Source organism: Phyllobates terribilis, unplaced genomic scaffold, assembly GCF_046119375.1.
Source record: "Phyllobates terribilis strain yellow unplaced genomic scaffold, ASM4611937v1 Scaffold_170__1_contigs__length_4071412, whole genome shotgun sequence".
In the NCBI taxonomy this organism is placed as follows: domain Eukaryota; kingdom Metazoa; phylum Chordata; class Amphibia; order Anura; family Dendrobatidae; genus Phyllobates; species Phyllobates terribilis.
The window spans coordinates 2,076,294-2,092,191 of record NW_027362930.1 but is presented as its reverse complement, the minus strand read 5'-3'; the positions used below and the strand labels follow the sequence as shown (position 1 = coordinate 2,092,191).

Here is a 15,898-nt window from a genome sequence, read left to right as displayed (position 1 = left end):
CTGTTCCCACCCGCCTCAACACCGTTGGAAGGGAGGAGAACCAATTAAGGCGGGGGGTGGGGTGGAACGAGCAGCTGTCTACCCTTAGCAGGAGGGCTCCTGATTACATACCTCTCCTGCTGCTGCTGCTGCTGGCTGTCCAGCAGCAGACTGAAGGTGGCTGCTGCTGTGCACAGGTATATAAAGGCTCAGAGCCTATTATGACACGCGCAGCCAGCGTTCCATTGCCACATTCCATCTACTGCAGGCAGGATACCTGGCTGGCTGAATGTCGCTGAGAAGCTCACAGAGACCGCCATAAGCAACAGTTTAACAGAATGCCACAGACTAATCAACCAAACTTTTTGGGTTGGGTTCTCTTTTATAGTCTGCAGGCATTAAATGAAAGAAGTCAGTGTTCCAGCAGAGGGAGACAACGTTTCAGAAAAGGCATTGTAGCAAACCAAAAAAGAAATTTTAAGCGCAGCAGAGTAACCAGCGCACATACCTGTTAGCTCAGGTGAGTTTAAAAGGCTGCTGTTGATAACAAGGGCATTTGCTAAATAGATGGTGTGTGTGCAACAATATACTGAAAGGTCAATTATATTGTGCAGCTTATCTCACCACCTGTAGTTATTTAGGTGAAAGCTCCAAAATGCTTGCCTAATATGTCTGTTTATCCAAAAGGAAGTAAAAAGGGAGAGCTAGAAAGATAGCATTGCATCACATTACATGGCAATGCAATGCACAGTTGCTGAAGTTGAACCAAAATGAGCTTGTAATCTGGCTTCTGCAACTTTGAACATGAAAAATCCAATGAGGAGAAGAAAAGCAAAGCCAAAGAGTCCATCCCAAAATCCGACAAACAAGCAAAATGAACAAAAAACATTGAATTCAATTCTTTCTGATTTTAGAAACTGCATTAAAGAAGGGGTGCACCGGTCCTGGAGATACTGCAATACCAGGTCAATGCGTGGAGTGGACAGAGCAAGCTCTTTTTCCATCTCCCTGTTCTAAAAATCCATTTAATATATGGTCCCCAGATAGGGGACGTATCAGATATTAAACTGATAAGAACAGATACTACACTTGATCTTAGCCAAAAGGCCGAGAAGCGATAACCAGAATTGGTTTCAAACTACGGAGCCACCCAAGGATCCTGAAAAGTCCATTTGTGGAGATGAGCTCCTGGACTCCCGTTAAGAAGACATGTTGTCAACCTCTAGATCCCTTACATGCCTGCACTTTTCGGCTTGCTGCTGCTGCAATCCACGCGTTTTAGATCTGCATAACTCCACCTCTTTAAACACAGCACCTTCACCCCCTGCTGTTCCCACCCGCCTCAACACCGTTGGAAGGGAGGAGAACCAATTAAGGCGGGGGGTGGGGTGGAACGAGCAGCTGTCTACCCTTAGCAGGAGGGCTCCTGATTACATACCTCTCCTGCTGCTGCTGCTGCTGGCTGTCCAGCAGCAGACTGAAGGTGGCTGCTGCTGTGCACAGGTATATAAAGGCTCAGAGCCTATTATGACACGCGCAGCCAGCGTTCCATTGCCACATTCCATCTACTGCAGGCATTATACCTGGCTGGCTGAATGTCGCTGAGAAGCTCACAGAGACCGCCATAAGCAACAGTTTAACAGAATGCCACAGACTAATCAACCAAACTTTTTGGGTTGGGTTCTCTTTTATAGTCTGCAGGCATTAAATGAAAGAAGTCAGTGTTCCAGCAGAGGGAGACAACGTTTCAGAAAAGGCATTGTAGCAAACCAAAAAAGAAATTTTAAGCGCAGCAGAGTAACCAGCGCACATACCTGTTAGCTCAGGTGAGTTTAAAAGGCTGCTGTTGATAACAAGGGCATTTGCTAAATAGATGGTGTGTGTGCAACAATATACTGAAAGGTCAATTATATTGTGCAGCTTATCTCACCACCTGTAGTTATTTAGGTGAAAGCTCCAAAATGCTTGCCTAATATGTCTGTTTATCCAAAAGGAAGTAAAAAGGGAGAGCTAGAAAGATAGCATTGCATCACATTACATGGCAATGCAATGCACAGTTGCTGAAGTTGAACCAAAATGAGCTTGTAATCTGGCTTCTGCAACTTTGAACATGAAAAATCCAATGAGGAGAAGAAAAGCAAAGCCAAAGAGTCCATCCCAAAATCCGACAAACAAGCAAAATGAACAAAAAACATTGAATTCAATTCTTTCTGATTTTAGAAACTGCATTAAAGAAGGGGTGCACCGGTCCTGGAGATACTGCAATACCAGGTCAATGCGTGGAGTGGACAGAGCAAGCTCTTTTTCCATCTCCCTGTTCTAAAAATCCATTTAATATATGGTCCCCAGATAGGGGACGTATCAGATATTAAACTGATAAGAACAGATACTACACTTGATCTTAGCCAAAAGGCCGAGAAGCGATAACCAGAATTGGTTTCAAACTACGGAGCCACCCAAGGATCCTGAAAAGTCCATTTGTGGAGATGAGCTCCTGGACTCCCGTTAAGAAGACATGTTGTCAACCTCTAGATCCCTTACATGCCTGCACTTTTCGGCTTGCTGCTGCTGCAATCCACGCGTTTTAGATCTGCATAACTCCACCTCTTTAAACACAGCACCTTCACCCCCTGCTGTTCCCACCCGCCTCAACACCGTTGGAAGGGAGGAGAACCAATTAAGGCGGGGGGTGGGGTGGAACGAGCAGCTGTCTACCCTTAGCAGGAGGGCTCCTGATTACATACCTCTCCTGCTGCTGCTGCTGCTGGCTGTCCAGCAGCAGACTGAAGGTGGCTGCTGCTGTGCACAGGTATATAAAGGCTCAGAGCCTATTATGACACGCGCAGCCAGCGTTCCATTGCCACATTCCATCTACTGCAGGCAGGATACCTGGCTGGCTGAATGTCGCTGAGAAGCTCACAGAGACCGCCATAAGCAACAGTTTAACAGAATGCCACAGACTAATCAACCAAACTTTTTGGGTTGGGTTCTCTTTTATAGTCTGCAGGCATTAAATGAAAGAAGTCAGTGTTCCAGCAGAGGGAGACAACGTTTCAGAAAAGGCATTGTAGCAAACCAAAAAAGAAATTTTAAGCGCAGCAGAGTAACCAGCGCACATACCTGTTAGCTCAGGTGAGTTTAAAAGGCTGCTGTTGATAACAAGGGCATTTGCTAAATAGATGGTGTGTGTGCAACAATATACTGAAAGGTCAATTATATTGTGCAGCTTATCTCACCACCTGTAGTTATTTAGGTGAAAGCTCCAAAATGCTTGCCTAATATGTCTGTTTATCCAAAAGGAAGTAAAAAGGGAGAGCTAGAAAGATAGCATTGCATCACATTACATGGCAATGCAATGCACAGTTGCTGAAGTTGAACCAAAATGAGCTTGTAATCTGGCTTCTGCAACTTTGAACATGAAAAATCCAATGAGGAGAAGAAAAGCAAAGCCAAAGAGTCCATCCCAAAATCCGACAAACAAGCAAAATGAACAAAAAACATTGAATTCAATTCTTTCTGATTTTAGAAACTGCATTAAAGAAGGGGTGCACCGGTCCTGGAGATACTGCAATACCAGGTCAATGCGTGGAGTGGACAGAGCAAGCTCTTTTTCCATCTCCCTGTTCTAAAAATCCATTTAATATATGGTCCCCAGATAGGGGACGTATCAGATATTAAACTGATAAGAACAGATACTACACTTGATCTTAGCCAAAAGGCCGAGAAGCGATAACCAGAATTGGTTTCAAACTACGGAGCCACCCAAGGATCCTGAAAAGTCCATTTGTGGAGATGAGCTCCTGGACTCCCGTTAAGAAGACATGTTGTCAACCTCTAGATCCCTTACATGCCTGCACTTTTCGGCTTGCTGCTGCTGCAATCCACGCGTTTTAGATCTGCATAACTCCACCTCTTTAAACACAGCACCTTCACCCCCTGCTGTTCCCACCCGCCTCAACACCGTTGGAAGGGAGGAGAACCAATTAAGGCGGGGGGTGGGGTGGAACGAGCAGCTGTCTACCCTTAGCAGGAGGGCTCCTGATTACATACCTCTCCTGCTGCTGCTGCTGCTGGCTGTCCAGCAGCAGACTGAAGGTGGCTGCTGCTGTGCACAGGTATATAAAGGCTCAGAGCCTATTATGACACGCGCAGCCAGCGTTCCATTGCCACATTCCATCTACTGCAGGCAGGATACCTGGCTGGCTGAATGTCGCTGAGAAGCTCACAGAGACCGCCATAAGCAACAGTTTAACAGAATGCCACAGACTAATCAACCAAACTTTTTGGGTTGGGTTCTCTTTTATAGTCTGCAGGCATTAAATGAAAGAAGTCAGTGTTCCAGCAGAGGGAGACAACGTTTCAGAAAAGGCATTGTAGCAAACCAAAAAAGAAATTTTAAGCGCAGCAGAGTAACCAGCGCACATACCTGTTAGCTCAGGTGAGTTTAAAAGGCTGCTGTTGATAACAAGGGCTTTTGCTAAATAGATGGTGTGTGTGCAACAATATACTGAAAGGTCAATTATATTGTGCAGCTTATCTCACCACCTGTAGTTATTTAGGTGAAAGCTCCAAAATGCTTGCCTAATATGTCTGTTTATCCAAAAGGAAGTAAAAAGGGAGAGCTAGAAAGATAGCATTGCATCACATTACATGGCAATGCAATGCACAGTTGCTGAAGTTGAACCAAAATGAGCTTGTAATCTGGCTTCTGCAACTTTGAACATGAAAAATCCAATGAGGAGAAGAAAAGCAAAGCCAAAGAGTCCATCCCAAAATCCGACAAACAAGCAAAATGAACAAAAAACATTGAATTCAATTCTTTCTGATTTTAGAAACTGCATTAAAGAAGGGGTGCACCGGTCCTGGAGATACTGCAATACCAGGTCAATGCGTGGAGTGGACAGAGCAAGCTCTTTTTCCATCTCCCTGTTCTAAAAATCCATTTAATATATGGTCCCCAGATAGGGGACGTATCAGATATTAAACTGATAAGAACAGATACTACACTTGATCTTAGCCAAAAGGCCGAGAAGCGATAACCAGAATTGGTTTCAAACTACGGAGCCACCCAAGGATCCTGAAAAGTCCATTTGTGGAGATGAGCTCCTGGACTCCCGTTAAGAAGACATGTTGTCAACCTCTAGATCCCTTACATGCCTGCACTTTTCGGCTTGCTGCTGCTGCAATCCACGCGTTTTAGATCTGCATAACTCCACCTCTTTAAACACAGCACCTTCACCCCCTGCTGTTCCCACCCGCCTCAACACCGTTGGAAGGGAGGAGAACCAATTAAGGCGGGGGGTGGGGTGGAACGAGCAGCTGTCTACCCTTAGCAGGAGGGCTCCTGATTACATACCTCTCCTGCTGCTGCTGCTGCTGGCTGTCCAGCAGCAGACTGAAGGTGGCTGCTGCTGTGCACAGGTATATAAAGGCTCAGAGCCTATTATGACACGCGCAGCCAGCGTTCCATTGCCACATTCCATCTACTGCAGGCAGGATACCTGGCTGGCTGAATGTCGCTGAGAAGCTCACAGAGACCGCCATAAGCAACAGTTTAACAGAATGCCACAGACTAATCAACCAAACTTTTTGGGTTGGGTTCTCTTTTATAGTCTGCAGGCATTAAATGAAAGAAGTCAGTGTTCCAGCAGAGGGAGACAACGTTTCAGAAAAGGCATTGTAGCAAACCAAAAAAGAAATTTTAAGCGCAGCAGAGTAACCAGCGCACATACCTGTTAGCTCAGGTGAGTTTAAAAGGCTGCTGTTGATAACAAGGGCTTTTGCTAAATAGATGGTGTGTGTGCAACAATATACTGAAAGGTCAATTATATTGTGCAGCTTATCTCACCACCTGTAGTTATTTAGGTGAAAGCTCCAAAATGCTTGCCTAATATGTCTGTTTATCCAAAAGGAAGTAAAAAGGGAGAGCTAGAAAGATAGCATTGCATCACATTACATGGCAATGCAATGCACAGTTGCTGAAGTTGAACCAAAATGAGCTTGTAATCTGGCTTCTGCAACTTTGAACATGAAAAATCCAATGAGGAGAAGAAAAGCAAAGCCAAAGAGTCCATCCCAAAATCCGACAAACAAGCAAAATGAACAAAAAACATTGAATTCAATTCTTTCTGATTTTAGAAACTGCATTAAAGAAGGGGTGCACCGGTCCTGGAGATACTGCAATACCAGGTCAATGCGTGGAGTGGACAGAGCAAGCTCTTTTTCCATCTCCCTGTTCTAAAAATCCATTTAATATATGGTCCCCAGATAGGGGACGTATCAGATATTAAACTGATAAGAACAGATACTACACTTGATCTTAGCCAAAAGGCCGAGAAGCGATAACCAGAATTGGTTTCAAACTACGGAGCCACCCAAGGATCCTGAAAAGTCCATTTGTGGAGATGAGCTCCTGGACTCCCGTTAAGAAGACATGTTGTCAACCTCTAGATCCCTTACATGCCTGCACTTTTCGGCTTGCTGCTGCTGCAATCCACGCGTTTTAGATCTGCATAACTCCACCTCTTTAAACACAGCACCTTCACCCCCTGCTGTTCCCACCCGCCTCAACATCGTTGGAAGGGAGGAGAACCAATTAAGGCGGGGGGTGGGGTGGAACGAGCAGCTGTCTACCCTTAGCAGGAGGGCTCCTGATTACATACCTCTCCTGCTGCTGCTGCTGCTGGCTGTCCAGCAGCAGACTGAAGGTGGCTGCTGCTGTGCACAGGTATATAAAGGCTCAGAGCCTATTATGACACGCGCAGCCAGCGTTCCATTGCCACATTCCATCTACTGCAGGCAGGATACCTGGCTGGCTGAATGTCGCTGAGAAGCTCACAGAGACCGCCATAAGCAACAGTTTAACAGAATGCCACAGACTAATCAACCAAACTTTTTGGGTTGGGTTCTCTTTTATAGTCTGCAGGCATTAAATGAAAGAAGTCAGTGTTCCAGCAGAGGGAGACAACGTTTCAGAAAAGGCATTGTAGCAAACCAAAAAAGAAATTTTAAGCGCAGCAGAGTAACCAGCGCACATACCTGTTAGCTCAGGTGAGTTTAAAAGGCTGCTGTTGATAACAAGGGCATTTGCTAAATAGATGGTGTGTGTGCAACAATATACTGAAAGGTCAATTATATTGTGCAGCTTATCTCACCACCTGTAGTTATTTAGGTGAAAGCTCCAAAATGCTTGCCTAATATGTCTGTTTATCCAAAAGGAAGTAAAAAGGGAGAGCTAGAAAGATAGCATTGCATCACATTACATGGCAATGCAATGCACAGTTGCTGAAGTTGAACCAAAATGAGCTTGTAATCTGGCTTCTGCAACTTTGAACATGAAAAATCCAATGAGGAGAAGAAAAGCAAAGCCAAAGAGTCCATCCCAAAATCCGACAAACAAGCAAAATGAACAAAAAACATTGAATTCAATTCTTTCTGATTTTAGAAACTGCATTAAAGAAGGGGTGCACCGGTCCTGGAGATACTGCAATACCAGGTCAATGCGTGGAGTGGACAGAGCAAGCTCTTTTTCCATCTCCCTGTTCTAAAAATCCATTTAATATATGGTCCCCAGATAGGGGACGTATCAGATATTAAACTGATAAGAACAGATACTACACTTGATCTTAGCCAAAAGGCCGAGAAGCGATAACCAGAATTGGTTTCAAACTACGGAGCCACCCAAGGATCCTGAAAAGTCCATTTGTGGAGATGAGCTCCTGGACTCCCGTTAAGAAGACATGTTGTCAACCTCTAGATCCCTTACATGCCTGCACTTTTCGGCTTGCTGCTGCTGCAATCCACGCGTTTTAGATCTGCATAACTCCACCTCTTTAAACACAGCACCTTCACCCCCTGCTGTTCCCACCCGCCTCAACACCGTTGGAAGGGAGGAGAACCAATTAAGGCGGGGGGTGGGGTGGAACGAGCAGCTGTCTACCCTTAGCAGGAGGGCTCCTGATTACATACCTCTCCTGCTGCTGCTGCTGCTGGCTGTCCAGCAGCAGACTGAAGGTGGCTGCTGCTGTGCACAGGTATATAAAGGCTCAGAGCCTATTATGACACGCGCAGCCAGCGTTCCATTGCCACATTCCATCTACTGCAGGCAGGATACCTGGCTGGCTGAATGTCGCTGAGAAGCTCACAGAGACCGCCATAAGCAACAGTTTAACAGAATGCCACAGACTAATCAACCAAACTTTTTGGGTTGGGTTCTCTTTTATAGTCTGCAGGCATTAAATGAAAGAAGTCAGTGTTCCAGCAGAGGGAGACAACGTTTCAGAAAAGGCATTGTAGCAAACCAAAAAAGAAATTTTAAGCGCAGCAGAGTAACCAGCGCACATACCTGTTAGCTCAGGTGAGTTTAAAAGGCTGCTGTTGATAACAAGGGCATTTGCTAAATAGATGGTGTGTGTGCAACAATATACTGAAAGGTCAATTATATTGTGCAGCTTATCTCACCACCTGTAGTTATTTAGGTGAAAGCTCCAAAATGCTTGCCTAATATGTCTGTTTATCCAAAAGGAAGTAAAAAGGGAGAGCTAGAAAGATAGCATTGCATCACATTACATGGCAATGCAATGCACAGTTGCTGAAGTTGAACCAAAATGAGCTTGTAATCTGGCTTCTGCAACTTTGAACATGAAAAATCCAATGAGGAGAAGAAAAGCAAAGCCAAAGAGTCCATCCCAAAATCCGACAAACAAGCAAAATGAACAAAAAACATTGAATTCAATTCTTTCTGATTTTAGAAACTGCATTAAAGAAGGGGTGCACCGGTCCTGGAGATACTGCAATACCAGGTCAATGCGTGGAGTGGACAGAGCAAGCTCTTTTTCCATCTCCCTGTTCTAAAAATCCATTTAATATATGGTCCCCAGATAGGGGACGTATCAGATATTAAACTGATAAGAACAGATACTACACTTGATCTTAGCCAAAAGGCCGAGAAGCGATAACCAGAATTGGTTTCAAACTACGGAGCCACCCAAGGATCCTGAAAAGTCCATTTGTGGAGATGAGCTCCTGGACTCCCGTTATGAAGACATGTTGTCAACCTCTAGATCCCTTACATGCCTGCACTTTTCGGCTTGCTGCTGCTGCAATCCACGCGTTTTAGATCTGCATAACTCCACCTCTTTAAACACAGCACCTTCACCCCCTGCTGTTCCCACCCGCCTCAACACCGTTGGAAGGGAGGAGAACCAATTAAGGCGGGGGGTGGGGTGGAACGAGCAGCTGTCTACCCTTAGCAGGAGGGCTCCTGATTACATACCTCTCCTGCTGCTGCTGGCTGTCCAGCAGCAGACTGAAGGTGGCTGCTGCTGTGCACAGGTATATAAAGGCTCAGAGCCTATTATGACACGCGCAGCCAGCGTTCCATTGCCACATTCCATCTACTGCAGGCAGGATACCTGGCTGGCTGAATGTCGCTGAGAAGCTCACAGAGACCGCCATAAGCAACAGTTTAACAGAATGCCACAGACTAATCAACCAAACTTTTTGGGTTGGGTTCTCTTTTATAGTCTGCAGGCATTAAATGAAAGAAGTCAGTGTTCCAGCAGAAGGAGACAACGTTTCAGAAAAGGCATTGTAGCAAACCAAAAAAGAAATTTTAAGCGCAGCAGAGTAACCAGCGCACATACCTGTTAGCTCAGGTGAGTTTAAAAGGCTGCTGTTGATAACAAGGGCATTTGCTAAATAGATGGTGTGTGTGCAACAATATACTGAAAGGTCAATTATATTGTGCAGCTTATCTCACCACCTGTAGTTATTTAGGTGAAAGCTCCAAAATGCTTGCCTAATATGTCTGTTTATCCAAAAGGAAGTAAAAAGGGAGAGCTAGAAAGATAGCATTGCTTCACATTACATGGCAATGCAATGCACAGTTGCTGAAGTTGAACCAAAATGAGCTTGTAATCTGGCTTCTGCAACTTTGAACATGAAAAATCCAATGAGGAGAAGAAAAGCAAAGCCAAAGAGTCCATCCCAAAATCCGACAAACAAGCAAAATGAACAAAAAACATTGAATTCAATTCTTTCTGATTTTAGAAACTGCATTAAAGAAGGGGTGCACCGGTCCTGGAGATACTGCAATACCAGGTCAATGCGTGGAGTGGACAGAGCAAGCTCTTTTTCCATCTCCCTGTTCTAAAAATCCATTTAATATATGGTCCCCAGATAGGGGACGTATCAGATAATAAACTGATAAGAACAGATACTACACTTGATCTTAGCCAAAAGGCCGAGAAGCGATAACCAGAATTGGTTTCAAACTACGGAGCCACCCAAGGATCCTGAAAAGTCCATTTGTGGAGATGAGCTCCTGGACTCCCGTTAAGAAGACATGTTGTCAACCTCTAGATCCCTTACATGCCTGCACTTTTCGGCTTGTTGCTGCTGCAATCCACGCGTTTTAGATCTGCATAACTCCACCTCTTTAAACACAGCACCTTCACCCCCTGCTGTTCCCACCCGCCTCAACACCGTTGGAAGGGAGGAGAACCAATTAAGGCGGGGGGTGGGGTGGAACGAGCAGCTGTCTACCCTTAGCAGGAGGGCTCCTGATTACATACCTCTCCTGCTGCTGCTGCTGCTGGCTGTCCAGCAGCAGACTGAAGGTGGCTGCTGCTGTGCACAGGTATATAAAGGCTCAGAGCCTATTATGACACGCGCAGCCAGCGTTCCATTGCCACATTCCATCTACTGCAGGCAGGATACCTGGCTGGCTGAATGTCGCTGAGAAGCTCACAGAGACCGCCATAAGCAACAGTTTAACAGAATGCCACAGACTAATCAACCAAACTTTTTGGGTTGGGTTCTCTTTTATAGTCTGCAGGCATTAAATGAAAGAAGTCAGTGTTCCAGCAGAGGGAGACAACGTTTCAGAAAAGGCATTGTAGCAAACCAAAAAAGAAATTTTAAGCGCAGCAGAGTAACCAGCGCACATACCTGTTAGCTCAGGTGAGTTTAAAAGGCTGCTGTTGATAACAAGGGCATTTGCTAAATAGATGGTGTGTGTGCAACAATATACTGAAAGGTCAATTATATTGTGCAGCTTATCTCACCACCTGTAGTTATTTAGGTGAAAGCTCCAAAATGCTTGCCTAATATGTCTGTTTATCCAAAAGGAAGTAAAAAGGGAGAGCTAGAAAGATAGCATTGCATCACATTACATGGCAATGCAATGCACAGTTGCTGAAGTTGAACCAAAATGAGCTTGTAATCTGGCTTCTGCAACTTTGAACATGAAAAATCCAATGAGGAGAAGAAAAGCAAAGCCAAAGAGTCCATCCCAAAATCCGACAAACAAGCAAAATGAACAAAAAACATTGAATTCAATTCTTTCTGATTTTAGAAACTGCATTAAAGAAGGGGTGCACCGGTCCTGGAGATACTGCAATACCAGGTCAATGCGTGGAGTGGACAGAGCAAGCTCTTTTTCCATCTCCCTGTTCTAAAAATCCATTTAATATATGGTCCCCAGATAGGGGACGTATCAGATATTAAACTGATAAGAACAGATACTACACTTGATCTTAGCCAAAAGGCCGAGAAGCGATAACCAGAATTGGTTTCAAACTACGGAGCCACCCAAGGATCCTGAAAAGTCCATTTGTGGAGATGAGCTCCTGGACTCCCGTTAAGAAGACATGTTGTCAACCTCTAGATCCCTTACATGCCTGCACTTTTCGGCTTGCTGCTGCTGCAATCCACGCGTTTTAGATCTGCATAACTCCACCTCTTTAAACACAGCACCTTCACCCCCTGCTGTTCCCACCCGCCTCAACACCGTTGGAAGGGAGGAGAACCAATTAAGGCGGGGGGTGGGGTGGAACGAGCAGCTGTCTACCCTTAGCAGGAGGGCTCCTGATTACATACCTCTCCTGCTGCTGCTGCTGCTGGCTGTCCAGCAGCAGACTGAAGGTGGCTGCTGCTGTGCACAGGTATATAAAGGCTCAGAGCCTATTATGACACGCGCAGCCAGCGTTCCATTGCCACATTCCATCTACTGCAGGCAGGATACCTGGCTGGCTGAATGTCGCTGAGAAGCTCACAGAGACCGCCATAAGCAACAGTTTAACAGAATGCCACAGACTAATCAACCAAACTTTTTGGGTTGGGTTCTCTTTTATAGTCTGCAGGCATTAAATGAAAGAAGTCAGTGTTCCAGCAGAGGGAGACAACGTTTCAGAAAAGGCATTGTAGCAAACCAAAAAAGAAATTTTAAGCGCAGCAGAGTAACCAGCGCACATACCTGTTAGCTCAGGTGAGTTTAAAAGGCTGCTGTTGATAACAAGGGCATTTGCTAAATAGATGGTGTGTGTGCAACAATATACTGAAAGGTCAATTATATTGTGCAGCTTATCTCACCACCTGTAGTTATTTAGGTGAAAGCTCCAAAATGCTTGCCTAATATGTCTGTTTATCCAAAAGGAAGTAAAAAGGGAGAGCTAGAAAGATAGCATTGCATCACATTACATGGCAATGCAATGCACAGTTGCTGAAGTTGAACCAAAATGAGCTTGTAATCTGGCTTCTGCAACTTTGAACATGAAAAATCCAATGAGGAGAAGAAAAGCAAAGCCAAAGAGTCCATCCCAAAATCCGACAAACAAGCAAAATGAACAAAAAACATTGAATTCAATTCTTTCTGATTTTAGAAACTGCATTAAAGAAGGGGTGCACCGGTCCTGGAGATACTGCAATACCAGGTCAATGCGTGGAGTGGACAGAGCAAGCTCTTTTTCCATCTCCCTGTTCTAAAAATCCATTTAATATATGGTCCCCAGATAGGGGACGTATCAGATATTAAACTGATAAGAACAGATACTACACTTGATCTTAGCCAAAACGCCGAGAAGCGATAACCAGAATTGGTTTCAAACTACGGAGCCACCCAAGGATCCTGAAAAGTCCATTTGTGGAGATGAGCTCCTGGACTCCGGTTAAGAAGACATGTTGTCAACCTCTAGATCCCTTACATGCCTGCACTTTTCGGCTTGCTGCTGCTGCAATCCACGCGTTTTAGATCTGCATAACTCCACCTCTTTAAACACAGCACCTTCACCCCCTGCTGTTCCCACCCACCTCAACACCGTTGGAAGGGAGGAGAACCAATTAAGGCGGGGGGTGGGGTGGAACGAGCAGCTGTCTACCCTTAGCAGGAGGGCTCCTGATTACATACCTCTCCTGCTGCTGCTGCTGCTGGCTGTCCAGCAGCAGACTGAAGGTGGCTGCTGCTGTGCACAGGTATATAAAGGCTCAGAGCCTATTATGACACGCGCAGCCAGCGTTCCATTGCCACATTCCATCTACTGCAGGCAGGATACCTGGCTGGCTGAATGTCGCTGAGAAGCTCACAGAGACCGCCATAAGCAACAGTTTAACAGAATGCCACAGACTAATCAACCAAACTTTTTGGGTTGGGTTCTCTTTTATAGTCTGCAGGCATTAAATGAAAGAAGTCAGTGTTCCAGCAGAGGGAGACAACGTTTCAGAAAAGGCATTGTAGCAAACCAAAAAAGAAATTTTAAGCGCAGCAGAGTAACCAGCGCACATACCTGTTAGCTCAGGTGAGTTTAAAAGGCTGCTGTTGATAACAAGGGCATTTGCTAAATAGATGGTGTGTGTGCAACAATATACTGAAAGGTCAATTATATTGTGCAGCTTATCTCACCACCTGTAGTTATTTAGGTGAAAGCTCCAAAATGCTTGCCTAATATGTCTGTTTATCCAAAAGGAAGTAAAAAGGGAGAGCTAGAAAGATAGCATTGCATCACATTACATGGCAATGCAATGCACAGTTGCTGAAGTTGAACCAAAATGAGCTTGTAATCTGGCTTCTGCAACTTTGAACATGAAAAATCCAATGAGGAGAAGAAAAGCAAAGCCAAAGAGTCCATCCCAAAATCCGACAAACAAGCAAAATGAACAAAAAACATTGAATTCAATTCTTTCTGATTTTAGAAACTGCATTAAAGAAGGGGTGCACCGGTCCTGGAGATACTGCAATACCAGGTCAATGCGTGGAGTGGACAGAGCAAGCTCTTTTTCCATCTCCCTGTTCTAAAAATCCATTTAATATATGGTCCCCAGATAGGGGACGTATCAGATATTAAACTGATAAGAACAGATTTTTTTTTTAATTTGGCTATCCCCTGCAGAGGGATAAAACCGTTTATTAAAACTTTAACAAATTACAAGCATAATTAAACAAATACCAAACGTTAAAAGACAAATGAAATTTACAAAACAAAAAAATACAAAGATTTTAAATAATTAGGTTCCATTGGTCAACAAGCCATTTTTTGGAAATATGTACATTCTTCTTTTTGTCAATTAAATAATAAGTATACATTTCACATAAACATAAACTTAAAACATCATTCACTGATAAATCATCTTGTTTAAAAATAGCAATGTTGCGCGCTTTCCAGAGAGATGACTTGGCGCAGTTCACTGTCTTCCAAGCCATTGTGTACTGGTCCATTGTGGGGCATTCCATAAGTCCGTATAGCACAGTTTTATATGTAAAGTCCTTGAGGTCTGCCACCCTTTCCAGTAGGGGGAGCAGTCTTCTCCAGAAATCCTTTGCAAAATTACATGTCCATAATAGATGTTCCACCGTTTCCTCGTCTTGGCATCCGGTTCTTTGGCAGATGGCAGACCTCACAAATCCTCTTCTGTATTGGAATGCCCGGCAAGGAAGACAGCGGTGCATGCAACTCCAAGCCAGATCTCTCTGTTCATTAAAAAGATAAAAAACGTTAATCATTTTCCAGATAGACATAGATTTGTCATCATCATATCTGTCAACATTACATATTTCCTCACTTTTACGTATTTCTTTAATTAGTTTCTTACTATTTCTTAATTCCTCTATTTTCTTAGTCCCTAAATTAAAATCGGACACTATTTTCCTTAAAATCTCATAATGCGTCGACAAAATAAAAGCATGGGGCACAGATATATTAACTTCATACCATCCAAACTTTCTCATAAAAAATCCTGTATTAAAACGCATAAAAAAGGACCAATAGTGATTCTTAAAAAGGGCATTAAAACAGTAAACGAACAGATGGATTAAAAGAAACCTATTAAAATCTGGAAAATCTTTACCACCTTTTACTTTTGATTTCATCACGATTTCTCTTTTCAGCTTTTCCATTTTTGAATTCCAAAAGAAGGTAAAACAGGTTTTGGTTATCTTTTTTAAAACATTAACAGGCGGGGGGAAAACCATGCTAAGATACAATAAAAGAGGTAAAATCACCATCTTTAAAACCAATACTTTACCCTCCATTGTAAGTCTCCTCATGTTCCACATACATATTTTCGTATTTACTTTCTGTGTAACTGTTTCCCAACTATTATAACCATCATTATTTTCAGTGAATGATATACCTAAAATGGAAATGGATTCGGAGACATTAATTGGTACATCACGTAAAATCATCCCCCCAACACTTAAAATGTTACACTTATTAAAATTGATTTTAAAACCAGAAGCTAGACAAAAGGATTGCACTTGATGGAGAGTGGCCGTAAGTGATGGTGCATCTGTACACAAGACCGCCACGTCATCCATGTAGCCTACAACCTTGGCCTCCAAACCACCGCTTCCAGGCAGAGGGACACCGCATATCTGTTTATTTTGGCGTATTGCACATAACATTGGTTCCAGTGCACAGATAAACAGTAGGGGGGACAGAGGGCATCCCTGTTTCACCCCTGACCGTAAAAATACCTCTTGTGTCTTAAAACCATTCACTAAAATCTTACTTGTACAATCCTTGTAAAATGCTTTAAGCGATAGTAAAAACCCTTCTGGTATGCCCATTTTCTCTAAAACTTTAAAAAGATAAAAGTGTGAGACACGGTCAAATGCTTTTTCAAAATCAATAGATAAAATCGCCAT

The 15,898-nt window shown here is 43.8% G+C and overlaps 11 non-coding genes across 11 annotated transcripts; all 11 read right to left on the bottom strand.

Annotated features, from left to right (window-relative positions):
- Window positions 1–907: 907 nt before the first annotated feature.
- On the bottom strand, window positions 908–1,098 carry LOC141211299 (U2 spliceosomal RNA). The gene has a single exon (XR_012281278.1). It is a non-coding gene; the product is annotated as a U2 spliceosomal RNA (small nuclear RNA).
- Window positions 1,099–2,213: 1,115 nt separating this feature from the next.
- Window positions 2,214–2,404, bottom strand: LOC141211298 (U2 spliceosomal RNA). Its single transcript, XR_012281277.1, has one exon. It is a non-coding gene; the product is annotated as a U2 spliceosomal RNA (small nuclear RNA).
- Window positions 2,405–3,519: 1,115 nt separating this feature from the next.
- On the bottom strand, window positions 3,520–3,710 carry LOC141211297 (U2 spliceosomal RNA). Its single transcript, XR_012281276.1, has one exon. It is a non-coding gene; the product is annotated as a U2 spliceosomal RNA (small nuclear RNA).
- Window positions 3,711–4,825: 1,115 nt separating this feature from the next.
- Window positions 4,826–5,016, bottom strand: LOC141211296 (U2 spliceosomal RNA). The gene has a single exon (XR_012281275.1). It is a non-coding gene; the product is annotated as a U2 spliceosomal RNA (small nuclear RNA).
- Window positions 5,017–6,131: 1,115 nt separating this feature from the next.
- On the bottom strand, window positions 6,132–6,322 carry LOC141211295 (U2 spliceosomal RNA). The gene has a single exon (XR_012281274.1). It is a non-coding gene; the product is annotated as a U2 spliceosomal RNA (small nuclear RNA).
- Window positions 6,323–7,437: 1,115 nt separating this feature from the next.
- On the bottom strand, window positions 7,438–7,628 carry LOC141211294 (U2 spliceosomal RNA). The gene has a single exon (XR_012281273.1). It is a non-coding gene; the product is annotated as a U2 spliceosomal RNA (small nuclear RNA).
- Window positions 7,629–8,743: 1,115 nt separating this feature from the next.
- Window positions 8,744–8,934, bottom strand: LOC141211293 (U2 spliceosomal RNA). Its single transcript, XR_012281272.1, has one exon. It is a non-coding gene; the product is annotated as a U2 spliceosomal RNA (small nuclear RNA).
- Window positions 8,935–10,043: 1,109 nt separating this feature from the next.
- On the bottom strand, window positions 10,044–10,234 carry LOC141211536 (U2 spliceosomal RNA). The gene has a single exon (XR_012281508.1). It is a non-coding gene; the product is annotated as a U2 spliceosomal RNA (small nuclear RNA).
- A 1,115-nt stretch (window positions 10,235–11,349) lies between these two features.
- Window positions 11,350–11,540, bottom strand: LOC141211292 (U2 spliceosomal RNA). Its single transcript, XR_012281271.1, has one exon. It is a non-coding gene; the product is annotated as a U2 spliceosomal RNA (small nuclear RNA).
- A 1,115-nt stretch (window positions 11,541–12,655) lies between these two features.
- On the bottom strand, window positions 12,656–12,846 carry LOC141211547 (U2 spliceosomal RNA). Its single transcript, XR_012281518.1, has one exon. It is a non-coding gene; the product is annotated as a U2 spliceosomal RNA (small nuclear RNA).
- Window positions 12,847–13,961: 1,115 nt separating this feature from the next.
- LOC141211642 (U2 spliceosomal RNA) lies at window positions 13,962–14,150 on the bottom strand. The gene has a single exon (XR_012281602.1). It is a non-coding gene; the product is annotated as a U2 spliceosomal RNA (small nuclear RNA).
- Between the last annotated feature and the right edge of the window lie 1,748 nt (window positions 14,151–15,898).